This window comes from Tachypleus tridentatus, unplaced genomic scaffold (genome assembly GCF_004210375.1).
Source record: "Tachypleus tridentatus isolate NWPU-2018 unplaced genomic scaffold, ASM421037v1 Hic_cluster_2, whole genome shotgun sequence".
NCBI lineage: Eukaryota > Metazoa > Arthropoda > Merostomata > Xiphosura > Limulidae > Tachypleus > Tachypleus tridentatus.
This window is the reverse complement of record NW_027467782.1, coordinates 44,634,334-44,648,639: the sequence shown is the minus strand read 5'-3', so window position 1 is coordinate 44,648,639 and position 14,306 is coordinate 44,634,334. Positions and strand designations below refer to the sequence as shown.

The 14,306-nt window shown below is 34.2% G+C and overlaps 1 long non-coding RNA gene across 1 annotated transcript; it reads left to right on the top strand.

Annotated features, from left to right (window-relative positions):
• The first annotated feature begins 2,975 nt into the window (after nucleotides 1-2,975).
• On the top strand, nucleotides 2,976-5,376 carry LOC143242985 (uncharacterized). Its single transcript, XR_013023542.1, has 3 exons — nucleotides 2,976-3,063; nucleotides 3,686-3,755; nucleotides 5,102-5,376. It is a non-coding gene; the product is annotated as an uncharacterized LOC143242985 (long non-coding RNA).
• The last annotated feature ends 8,930 nt before the right edge of the window (nucleotides 5,377-14,306 follow it).

Genomic DNA, 14,306 nt, shown 5'->3' with positions numbered 1-14,306 from the left:
ATATCGTGATGTAAAAGTTCAAATAGGAATTAATAATATACTCCTCACAGACACTGGATGCAACTTTTCGGACTTCCGTATATTTTGATTTCTCAGGATGTCTCTCTGAATTCCTTGTAAACAGACATTAATGGTGTTTGACAAATGTGTAGAGAAACATGAAGGGGGGAGGTCTAGAAATTTAATGTACAAAACATTCCTTTAATGGAAATTTCCCCCCGCAGTGTGTGTAGCGCAGATAATATATTGCCCCCCGCTAATATAGCGGTATGTTTACGGATTTACAACGTTAACATCAGGGGTTCGATTCCCCTAGGTGGGCTCAGAAGATAGCCCGATCTTAAGAAAATACACACCCACTCACAGACCCATCAGGTGTAATTTTGTCGGTGGTGGAAGAAAAGTCTACACCCTTGTTCTTGTACCATTACCTCAGGTTATGAATGTCTGACAGTTGGACTAAACCCGGTATATTCCGACAGTTAGGAAGGAAGGTGGTTTTTTACAAGCTGTCTAAGATTTCAAAAGTAGGGACAGCTAGCTTCGTACGAAATTAACAAATGAAAAAGAACATATTAGTGCACTAAAACTCTTACAGATGGCGTAATTATAGAAACAAAAACAGTAATTAAAAATGTATCGTTTTTTAAGGTTTTTAAATAATCGAATGACACTTCAATTTTCGTACTGCCCTCTACCTTTTAAAAAGCAATTTTTGAAGTTAACCTAAGAAGTTTTGACGCTTTAAGTTTCCAAGATGGTAAATTCTAGAGGCTAACACAATATTTACAACAATTGTTAGATTTCTACAAAACATTTCAAAAGCAATTTCTAGTGAAATATTTTATTCGGAATTTTTTATCATTAAGTGTAAACAGAAATAACAAGTGGCATGTGATGTGTGAGGTAAATTATCGCGCTAACAGCTAAGCAAGAGAGGATTCAATCAGTTATTAAAACTAAATTATTAGTAGAAACAAAAAGTGTTATAAAAGTTTTATTTTTGGTAAATGTTAAATATAGATGCTCATCATGGTTCATATTATAAGTACTATTGTATATTTTTAATATTCACTGCTTGTGAAGATTTTCTTGTTTCATACTAATAAAGATATACGACAAAATGTTTTGTTACTGTGACAGAACAGTATAAATATCTGAACACTTTGTTTGTTATAAGAACAAAGTCACAATGGTGTTTCTGTTGTGTAACTACTTAAACTTATGCTGTACTCTAGGGAGCTGTGTGTAGGTGTTGAGTCAGCCGTTTTAGAATTTAGCTTCATGAATTAAAAAAAGGCCCGGCATGGACAGGTGGTTAAGGCGTTCGGCTCATAATATAAGGGTCGAATCCCCGTCGCACCAAATGTGCTCGCCCTTTCAGCCGCAGGGGCGTTATACAGTGACGATCAATCCCACTACTCGTTGTTAAAGAACAATCTAAGAGTTGGTGGTGGGGGTGATAACTAGCTGTCTTCCCCTTAGTCTTATACTACTTAATTAGGGACAGCTAGCACAGATAACCCTCGTGTAGCTTTGCGAAAAATTCCAAAAGAAACAAGCGACTGCCGACCTATTTTTATTATACACTAGTTTGATCATTACAGAGATATTATGCTATATGTTCAACAGTTCTATCACGTATTGTTAATGTTAAATATGTTCTTATCACGTTACATTGTTATCAATCTGGGTATTGTTGGGTATAACGTTAAAAAAATCAATCTTTGTGATGAGAGTTTTTTTCTGAAGCGGAGAGTTTGGTTCCCTGATAAGCGCGTGAGAACAGAATGTCCTGGCTCATGGTGTTTTTTCACACGTTCTATACCTGGGTTACTTTGAAATCTTGCCACTTAAAACCAACGTTTCAACGTTACTTTCATAGTTGTTTACAAAAATCTTCACCCGAGCCACTAGGTAACTGAAGACATTAAAATATTTTTGTTTTCTATTTCCACACAAAAACAACATCAAAATGATGAGAAACTTTGTCCACTGAGAACCTCAGAAGAAGAAAATTTTGTAATCTCTAAATTTTCTAAATATGTACAAGTAAAGAAGACAACAGATTAACCATAATAAATAATTAGATAAGAGTTTCACATGTTTGGAACTGTAGTGTATCATAAAACTGTACAAATGACTTCTGTCATGTGACAAACAAGAGTATGTCGTCACACTGAACTAAGTGTATGTATACCGTCCTGATACGGCTAGGTGGTGAGTGACTCGAATTCTTGAGGTAACGAATATGAATCCTCCACTCATGAAACTTGTTTGCCCATTCAGCTAAAGATGCGTTATAAGTAACGGTTGATCCCAGAATTTGTAAATAAAAAGTAACTAACAGTTGATGGTGGATGGTGATGGCTATTAGCCTTCCTTCTTATCTCACACAGGTAACTTAAGGACGGCTAGCGCAGATAATTCTCGTATAAATTTGTGGGAAATTTAAAAGTTAAACAAAGAAACAGACAGCGTGTCAACATAATTAGGATATAAAAATCATTTAGTTAGCCTGTATACTTATGGTTAAATAAATGTCTCTATAGACACCTGTCTGTTCTAAAGTTAAAATAACTACGTTTTACCTATAATATCGCACATCGAAGCTCGTTTGTTCTAATGTTACAATAGCTACGTGTGTTCCACACGATTTATTGATATATAAACCATTTGTGAATATACATGAAACACAAATTGTTTTCCACTACTTACATGTTACTATCCATTCTACCCCAATCACACAACTTCATTACCACTTACAGTTTTAGTCTTTCCACCACTACATGAGCCACTTTAGCAGCCACTTATGTAAATAACAAATAATCACTCACTGTTTCCTATTGCCTCAATCTGTCTCTCTACATGTTTCTATAATATTGTAATATATTCTTGACGTCAACTGTTACTGGAATCATTCTGATTGGTTGTGATGTTCTCAGAACTGTGCATCTCATTAAAAATACGACTATATAAGCTGAGTATCAGGACCCTAGTCTAACTGTATATTTACACTTTGATAACACGTAGTTGAAGTACCTAATAATTGAACACTCCTTGGTAATATAATTTTTATATCTTGTTTGAGAGTATTTCTTTATAATAGTAATTATAATGAATATTAAACAAAGTACAGATCTTAAGTACTTATTTGAATAATTATTTTTATCATGTTAACACAAACTAATATTTTGTTTTCATTTCAAAAGTCGATATTTTAACACAGGCATGATAACTTCAACGTTTTTCTATTCATTGTTAAACTTTAATTCTGTGTGTTTTGGTTGATCGATCTGGTATTGTTCTTAGATATAAACTTTCTTTAATAAAGAAGTTTTTACTTTCATGTTTTATTAAGTTCGAGAAACCTCCAAGAAAAGAAAAAAATCGATATAAAATTATTTTTGTTGTTAAACGGTATTTACAAAATGTAATTTTTATCATATAGAAATCTTTCATTAGATGTTGTCCAGTTATTGTAATGGTTTCAGTGTTCCTGTGATAAATCGGGAACTTGTTTCTTCTGTAACTCTCTACTTCCGTTTATAAAAACTACCTCTGTTATCATATATCTGGAGCTAGTAAGATATAGAATTCATGTGCTGTACTAAGTGTCGATCTTTTATTTTAGGCTTTGTTAAAAGTCACATTTCACTAACCACATTAATACTGATTTTAACAGATCAGAGAAATGAAGACTACAACAATTATTATACTTTTGATGTTTACAACACTGTTGGAATCAACTCCAGGTGAGAGTATGAATTCTTTGACACCAAATTCATACAAAAAGTTTAAATGGTATGATAGAAATATCAATTATAAGTTACGTTTGTCTTTATCGTTTAAGAAACTGCCACAATGTTTATTTCTTCTTATAAACGGAATGTAACATAATATTTAATGAAAGTAAGTTTATAACAACGTGTATCCAAACATTCGATTATTGTTTATAATGAAAGAATGTAATAAATAATACTTCTCTTGACGACTATATATTTCACAGCAATTTAAAGTGAGAAATTAAATTATTTCAAAATGATTACATGTGTAAAACAGCAACGCAGGGTGACACAACCATGCATTTTTATAAAATTTGTTCTTATAACTTTTGAAGTAAATATTTTAATTTAAATTGCATTTGTTGCTACAACTGAATATCAAACTGAAAGTAAGTAATATAGACAATAATATAACAGATAACTGTTTCATATACGTTTGTTGTAAATTAACGAGTGTATAAAATACTAATTACATTAATACGACAGCTGTTTATATGATTGGTCTTGTGCTGTGGTCTTTTTTTTTTATGACATACAATCCACAGCATTGAGAACAATATACCGTATTCTATACAATGTAATACGCACATATTTTCTTTAAAAATCTTAAAATCCCCCATGAGTGTCCCAAGATAAGAGTGATGGGTTAAGACAAGAGGTTAGCTTGGGATCTACTCAAATCGGCCTCTCATACAGATCATAATGTCACTACTTACTAACTACAAGTATCTTCAGTAGTATAAAACAATTGAACTAATATTGTCGATATACTGTGGAATATATTATGTCTTTACTCAGTAAATTGAAGAAAATCAAGGATATATTAAAGTGTTAGTTATAAAGTCAATTTTTATTAGAATTCTGTCACAAATTAGGGTTCGTCTTCCACGATGTAGCCTCTAACTAAAGCGTAAAATACGGTATTTAATGTGCAAGCTAACCAACGGAGAATCACTTTAATGTGTTTTTATAGAGAAATTTTATGTACTTTTAGTGACGCAACGGAAAGTTGAAATTTGATATAAGATACTGTTCTGGAAACAAGAAAGTAGATTGGTTTATACATTAATAATAATAGATTTTTACTGACAAACTAGTCAAATTAACGTAACTGTTAAAGATGACTATTTTTTGTGACGTGTTCTGTAACATCAACGGTTGATCTTGGTATTGACGTAATTTTAATAGTTTCATGAATATAATGTTTATTAGCTAGGCTTCACAAGTAGATAAACAGTGACGATTTAAAAATCATTATAAAATATTACAGGCGATATATATTCTAATGACGTCACTTTGTTTACTACCTGAACTAGTGGGGAATTTCCGAAATGGCATCGCATGTCCAACAAATTTTGTTCACTGTGATGTTCCTCCTTCATATTGTTGTCCTAATGGTCATGGAGCTGGAGGTGGATTTCTAGGTGCACTTGGTGGAGGTGGAGCTATAGGTATATTTGGAAGTAGACGTTTTGGAATTTGAATTGCAGGAAGCATATGGTTTAAAGTGAAGAAGGAAGCGATATATTCTGAGGATACTTTAGTATCCATATGAAATTTTGTTGTCAATAAAAATATATAATAAAAATAATTATTGTGTTTGTTTGTTATTAAGTTCAAAACTGACAAATGTGTATTTTAGTTATGACCACACCAAGGATCGAAACTTGAATTTTAACTTCATAAGATTTCGATGTTATCAGTTTCTCAACTGAAGTTAAGTGACTTTTAAGCTTTTAACCAAGTAGTTGCCAATAAAATATTTAAAAACATGTTTCGAAATAAAAATATGTTGTTTTTTTATAAGAACAAAGCCACACTGGTCTATCTGCTTTGTTCACTTGTGAATAATACTCCGCATTTGAACGTTGTAACTACATAAACTTACCGCTGTGCCATAGGAGACTATGTGAAGACGATGGGTTAGCTGTTTTAGAATTTAGTTTCATGAATTAAACAAATAGTAGAAGTAAAACGTGTGTATTGAACCCATCGTTTATTCTTAACGACAACAGCGACACTTAACGACTTGTGAATGAAAAAGGTTTGGATGAAGACAAAAAACAATTCATATCATGTGAAGAAACACTAAAGCTGATGTTGAATTCCTTACCACTGGGAAGAGAGCGATTGAAGAACAATACTTAACGTAACACTAATAACTTTCCACGCTTACATGGTAGATTCTAGAAGTTAATAAAGTATTTACAAAACCAACAGATTTTTAACAAACGTTGTTGTTTGGAGTTTGTCGCTGGAGGACCTAGAGTAGGAACTGAAAATAGTTTACACATGGAAACGTTTCTTCAGACACTGACCATATTTATATAATTCGACATACATAAGTGTGAAATAGTACATTTTAAAGGATTTGTGAGTTTTCATTTACTGAACCAAATACAGTGTAATGTCTTATAATGGGTAGCAAGTTTAATGTGTTATTATTATACGGATAATAAGTTTCTGAGTTTGGTTATACAGCAAGTTACATGTGATTATCTTAATGCCGGAACATGAAATAAAACAAATGTGTTAAAGTACAAAAAGCACCGCTTAAAACCGGGATTTGATACCCATGGTGGGCATAGCACAGGTAGCCCATTGTATAGCATTGTGCTTATTTCCAAAACAAACCAAACAAACAAGTACAGGAAGTCATCTGGTATTTAATTAAACATCTCTCATACAGAAGTATCTACAGTATTATTATGCACCAGTTATTACATACAAAACATATTCTTACACTGTGATATAACGATGTGTTTTTCTGATGTTAGTCTATTTAGAATCCTATACAGTTGAAAAGTTGAAACTGTGAACAAAATAAAAATTACTAAGAACAGGAAGTCGTTTAGTATCTTATTTTATGTAACTAATGATGAATAATGAATAGCAGTGTTAATTAGAGTTAAGTGATTAACCACAGACAATATATCTACTTTATTAAGTAACGAGACACTTTAAGGTTAGGAGTCTATTTTAAAACATATATAGTTGAACTGTCAATAAAGATGAACCTTGAACTTCAATTATTGGTAAATAATGGAAAATGTGTTTTTCATTGTATTGAATGTCTTAGGCAGTAAAAATGTCTGATACTAAGATGTTTAAAATTAATGTTATTATTTAGTCACATATAAACTAGTGTTGCTTATTTATCTTAAATCATTATAGTTTGTTGTTAATATTCTGATGTATTTTATTGTTAAACTATTAATCAAAAATAAATAATATTTGATACACTTTGTAGTGCTGAAGATTTAGTAGATGTTGTTATACACTATCAGTAATTGTCTACACTAGCGCTCTCTGTGAAACACTTATAATATATACCATTAAAATATTACGCTTCATGTGCAAACCAATTTATATTTTACATAATTTTATCAGCAGACAGACATTATACTATATGTTCAATAGTTCTATCAAATATTGTCAATGCTAAATATGTTCTTATCACGTTATATTGTTAACAGCCTATGTATTGTCGTGTATAACTTCAATTAAATCGATCTTTGTGGTGATCATCTTTTCTGGGACGGAGAATTCGATTTCCAGGAGAGGGCATTAGAACTAGATCTACTGGCTCGTGGTGTTTTCTCACGTGCGCTGTTGCTGTGTTGTCTGCTAGTTTTACGACTCAGAACCAACAAATCAACAAATATTACAATCTTATTTGTTTTTATAAATCTTCAAATAATCCACACAAACATCGATGTTGCTGTACCCATCAAAATATTTTTGTTTTCCATTTTCACAAAACACGAGCAAAACTCGGTTCTCTGACAACCTCAGAACAAGAAAATTTCTTAATATCTGAGTAAGTTCATCGGTTCAAACGTCTTCTGCCATGTGAGAAAGAGAAGTATCTCGTTACTGTTGACGAAGTGTATGTCTACCGGCACAGTATGGTCATGAGGTAATCTGAGTGTAATACAGGTCACACCAAGCATTCTGTCATGTAAGAAAGAGAAGTATCTCGTTACTGTTGACGAAAGTGTATGTCTACCGGCACAGTATGGTCATGAGGTAATCTGAGTGTAATACAGGTCACACCAAGCATTCTGCCATGTAAGAAAGAGAAGTATCTCGTTACTGTTGACGAAATGTATGTCTACCGGTACAGTATGGTCATGAGGTAATCTGAGTGTAATACAGGTCACACCAAGCATTCTGCCATGTAAGAAAGAGAAGTATCTCGTTACTGTTGACGAAATGTATGTCTACCGGCACAGTATGGTCATGAGGTAATCTGAGTGTAATACGGGTCACACCAAGCATTCTGTCATGTTAGAAAGAGAAGTATCTCGTTACTGTTGACGAAGTGTATGTCTACCGGCACAGTATGGTCATGAGGTAATCTGAGTGTAATACAGGTCACACCAAGCATTCTGTCATGTAAGAAAGAGAAGTATCTCGTTACTGTTGACGAAGTGTATGTCTACCGGTACAGTATGGTCATGAGGTAATCTGAGTGTAATACAGGTCACACCAAGCATTCTGCCATGTAAGAAAGAGAAGTATCTTGTTACTGTTGACGAAGTGTATGTCTACCGGCACAGTATGGTCATGAGGTAATCTGAGTGTAATACAGGTCACACCAAGCATTCTGCCATGTAAGAAAGAGAAGTATCTCGTTACTGTTGACGAAGTGACGAAGTGTATGTCTACCGGTACAGTATGGTCATGAGGTAATCTGAGTGTAATACAGGTCACACCAAGCATGAGGTAATCTGCCATGTAAGTCAAAGAAAGAAGTATCTCGTTACTGTTGACGAAGTGTATGTCTACCGGTACAGTATGGTCATGAGGTAATCTGAGTGTAATACAGGTCACACCAAGCATTCTGCCATGTAAGAAAGAGAAGTATCTCGTTACTGTTGACGAAATGTATGTCCACCGGCACAGTATGGTCATGAGGTAATCTGAGTGTAATACAGGTCACACCAAGCATTCTGCCATGTAAGAAAGAGAAGTATCTCGTTACTGTTGACGAAGTGTATGTCTACCGGCACAGTATGGTCATGAGGTAATCTGAGTGTAATACAGGTCACACCAAGCATTCTGCCATGTAAGAAAGAGAAGTATCTCGTTACTGTTGACGAAGTGTATGTCTACCGGCACAGTATGGTCATGAGGTAATCTGAGTGTAATACAGGTCACACCAAGCATTCTGCCATGTAAGAAAGAGAAGTATCTCGTTACTGTTGACGAAGTGTATGTCTACCGGCACAGTATGGTCATGAGGTAATCTGAGTGTAATACAGGTCACACCAAGCATGCTCGTCGTGGGTCCGTTATAATAAGACGGTTAATCCCACTATTCATTTATAAAAGTGTGACCCAAGAACTGGCGCTGGGTAGTGAAGACTACTTGCCTTTCTTCTAGTCTCATACTACTAAATGAGGGAAGGCTAGTGCAGACAGCCCTCCTGTATTTTTCAACGAAATTCAAAAATCAAACAAACAAAATATCTACCTGCTTCGGGACAGAAAAAAATGAACTATACAACCTGTACAAAACGTATATTCTAACGAGTTTATGGTTGTTTTGTGTTACATCTATAATAATTGAGGAAAATATTTAGATCAACGTTGTATACTTAAAGTCTGATGTTGTAGGATCGAAACACATCGCCGACTACGTTCACTTTTTTCTCCTCGAGGACATTATGAGGCGACGATCAGCTGAACTGACTGTGGTTAAAAATAAATACAACAAATAAATTCTATTTTAGTTTGTTGTTTGGAGAATGAACACCTTTAACCAAATTCACCTCACATGTCATCACATAAAGACAGTTGAAATATTCATGAATTACTCGATCATGTTTCAAAGTTTCTATACACATACACTGCTGGCCAAAATCTTAAGGCCAATGAAAATAACAAAAATGCATTTTGCGTTGTTAGACTCAACCACTTATTCAGGTAGAGCTTCGAAAGATAAAAATTAGAAAAGGGAAAAAAAAAAACCTTTTTAGTATTTAATAGGGAAAATGTGAACACTATGAAATAAGCCTAAATACTAGCTGGTCAAAAGTTTAAGACCACACTGAAACGAAGCGTTAAAGAGTAAACAGGTAACGAAACTTAAGTCATTTGTGTTCAAGCATTAGCGTTGTCAACATCTCACACTGACATCTCCTGCGTTACATTTGGTAAAAACATGGCAAAGCCTAAAAAGTTGACAGAGTTTGAACGTGGCAGAATTGTCGAGCTGCAAAAGCAAGTTCTCTCTCAACGTGCCATCGCTGGTGAAATTGGGCGTAGTAAAACTGCTGTTGCAAATTTCTTAAAAGACCCTGAGGAATACGGAACTATAATTTCAAGTGGTCGGCCCAAGAAATTTTCGCCGGCGTTGAGCAGGAGGATTCGACGGGTTGTACGGCAAGACACCAGCCGATCGTTGAATCAGATTAAAGACCTTACGGACGCAGAATGCAGCTCAAAAACAATAAGACGGCATCTACGAGAGAAGGGGTTTGAAAACCGTAAACGTATCCAAAGGCCACGCCTCCTTCCACACCATGAAACAGCTCGGTTAAACTTTGCTGAATAGCACCAAACATGAGACGTAGAAAAGTGGACGAAGGTTTTGTTCTCTGATGATACAAAATTCGTGGCGAATAACGTGATTCTTTTGGACCATCCAACGTGTTCACTCGAACTGAACCCCATTCAAAATGTTTGGGGGTGGATGGCAAGGGAAGTCTGTAGAAATGGACGTCAGTTGCAAACAGTGCATGACCTTCGTGAAGCCATCTTCACTATTTGGAATAACATTTCAGCCAGCTTTCTGCAAACGCTTACATCGACCATGCCAAAGCGAATGTTTGCAGTTTTTCGCAATGACGGCCGTGCAACTCACTACTGAGACCTCTTGTTGGGCATTTCCTCTCCTGTTTAGGACTTCTTTTTAGTTTGGTCTTAAACATTTGACCAGCTAGTATTTAGGCTTATTTCATAGTGTTCACATTTTCCCTAATAAATGCTTAAAATGGTTTTTAGTTTTATTTTCCCTTTACTTATTTTCATCTTTCGAAGCTCTACTCAAATAAGTGGTTGAGTCTAACAACGCAAAATGCATATTTTTTCTTTATGTTCATAGGTCTTAAGATTTTGACCAGCAGTGTACGTGTAATTCAAAAACATTCATTACAGAGGTTTACATGTGTTGCTATGGCTCTACTGTTCATTGTTAGTTTTCTTTCCATGCTCTTATTGCTAGAAAAAAGTATTTGTGTGTAAGATGAAAATGAACAAAAATACAACACACATCACAGTATTAAGTTACAATGAAAGCTTCCTAATTACTTGAACCAACAAGTTCCACATACTAAACACAAATTACCAGCTCATACTAACCCATCAACTTGAATGTGTCTTGTACTCCAGGATTTAAGACACAAACAATCAAACAAGCTAGAATAAAATATTGTGTAATTAGTGAAATTTTCTAATCTAGCCTCTATTGCCAAGTCACAGAAATTGAAATGAGTATCATGATATTCACTCAGTAGACATGTGGTATCTGAAGATGTAATTTCAACACCTTAGTGTTTGTAATTTCCTTTTTTAATTACTGTTTTAGTGAATAATATTTAAATTAACACAAGTCACTGATAAGTTAATGTGACAAACCTCATAATATAGTTTAACTTATTATAATTGCCAATTTCCAACTGAGTTAAACATCCAAAGTATAATAATACAATTACAACAATTTTTATTACAAAAATCAGTGAGTCACGTGTAACCACAGTTGATATAAAATATTATAAAACTGGCCTTTCATAAGTGACCTTAAGATTTTGGCCAGCAGTTTAAATAGAAATATTAGCTTTAATAATCAGTTACAGTTATAATCGTTCAGAAATCAACAATGTTAATATCACGTTATAACACAGTCTTTCTTCTTAATATGCTGTAAATTTTACATTTTCCCCAGGATAACATAAGAATGAAGCTACTCTGTACGTTTAGGTTTCTTTTTTATTAAAATGTGTTGTTGTATAAATACTAGTTTATATAGACATATATAGAGCTCCGTGTAAGTCCAAGATCAGAATACTTTATGTACTGAATCAAATCTCCTGTTTTATATATTTGTATGGTTTAAAATCTCTCTTGGGACTTGAATGTCTAGATACACTTTAATGTGGGTTACGATATTACAGAGTGTCTGTTATATGGGTTTCTATTTCCGTCAAACAAAATGTATACTAAATTATGATATTCCTTAAAATATGAAGTTCGTTGTACTTTGAACAATAAACCCACTTCCATTAAAAGCTGGTTCATAAGTTTATGTTTTGAAAGTGGCCAGCTGTTATGGTCAAAGTACCTTATATAGAAAGTCACCATGATGAAATAACTTAGTTACAAACAAGTAGGAGAAAAGGTTTATCTGATAAAACATTAAGAGGTTAACAATAATCTCAAAACACAACACTTCAAAACTAGATATAGCTACAATAATAATTATAAGATGAACTAATTAAAACCTAGAAACACATGAGGTTTAAAAGGTTAACCAGTTCTGAATAATAATAAAGCATATTCTCTATAACGTGAGTTACATTTTTTGGGACAGTGAGTACTTTCGCGTCTCTTACATCAAATCTAATTAACCGATTAGAGCAGCCCAAGAAACAGCGGTGAACGTTGCTGTCTGTCTCATCTATTTCTAGTCTTGTTTGGAAATTTCGCATAAAGCTACTCGAGGGCTATCTGTGCTAGCCGTCCCTAATTTAGTAGTGTAAGACTAGAGGGAAGGCAACTAGTCATCATCACCCACCGCTAACTTTTGGGCTACTCTTCTACCAACGAATAGTGGGATTGACCGTCACATTATAACGCCCCCACGGCTGGGAGGGCGAGCATGTTTGGCGCGACTCGGGCGCGAACCCGCGTCCCTCAGATTACGAAGCGCACGCCTTAACGCGCTAGGCCCTATTTCTAGTCGATCATTGAATTATTAGTAACACTTAAAACATATATAATACTTGAGTAACTTAGTGCAAAATTAAAAAAAAAAACAACAACAAAGAAATAGTTTTGGTAAAACAAGTGAAATATGTATTCTAATGTTAAAATAACTAAGTAGTGGCCTTTAATATCACACATACAGGTTTATTTATGTTAATGTTACAATAGCTACTTGTGTCCCATGCTTTTGATTGATATACTAACTGCTTATCTATTATAATATACATAGTGTGTGCTGACGTTACATTCATGTACATACGTTACACCCTCACTATACAACTTTTGATTGATATACTAACTGCTTATCTATTATAATATACATACTTTTGTGTGTGCTGACGTTACATTCATGTACATACGTTACACCCTCACTATACAACTTTTGATTGATATACTAACTGCTTATCTATTATAATATACATAGTGTGTGCTGACGTTACATTCATGTACATACGTTACACGTTACACCCTCACCCTCACTATACAACTTTTGATTGATATACTAACTGCTTATCTATCTATTATAATATACATAGTGAGTGCTGACGTTACATTCATGTACATACGTTACACCCTTACCTCACTATACAACTTATACATTGAGTGCTGACACATTCATGTACATACGTTTCACTATACAACTTTTGATTAACTCTATTATAATATACATAGTGAGTGCTGACGTTACATTCATGTACATACGTTACACCCTCACTATACAACTTCATTTCCACTAACAGTTTCAAAGTTATTCCACCACTACATAAGACAAGTTGACAGAAACGTACTACATGGATATAACGAATAATCTCTCACGGCTTTCTACTGACTCAGTCCGAATCTCACTGCAGGTCTATAGAATACTGTAGTTTAATTCTTGACGTCAACTGTTACTGGCAGCGCTCTGATTGGTTGTGATGTTGTTAAAACTATAACATCATTTATGTTAACGTTTTACTATATGTTGTTAACCTGTACTTTCCTTGTGTTTTGGTTGATCCGTTGTGCTTTGTTCTTGGTTGTTAGATATAAACCTTCTGAAAGAATAAAGGTTGCACTTTATGGATTTATTAAATTAAATCATACTTTGAGTAAAAAAAAACCAGAAAATCTTGAAGATATAATCAATTTTATTGTTAAACGGTATTTATCAAGATTTTTTATGTTGAAAAATGATAAATGAGATATTTGTGGTTCATATACTGGTTTTAATGTTCCTGTTATAAACCGTGACTCTGTTTCAACAGTCCTTTTCTATTTCAGTGACTCTCCATCAAAAGTACTTCTGTTCTATACCTTGATCTTTTGTCTAGTAAGAAATATCATGTGTTATATTAAGTTTTAACGAGTTCCAACCTTCCGTTACACCAAACATGCTCGCTCTTTCAGCCAAAGGGACGTTATAAAGTGATGGTCAATCGGACTATAAAAGAGTAGCCCAAGATTTGGCGGTGGATGGTGATGACTAGCTGTCTTCTCTCTAGTCTTACACTACTAAATTAGTGTTGACTAGCGTAGATAGCCCTCATG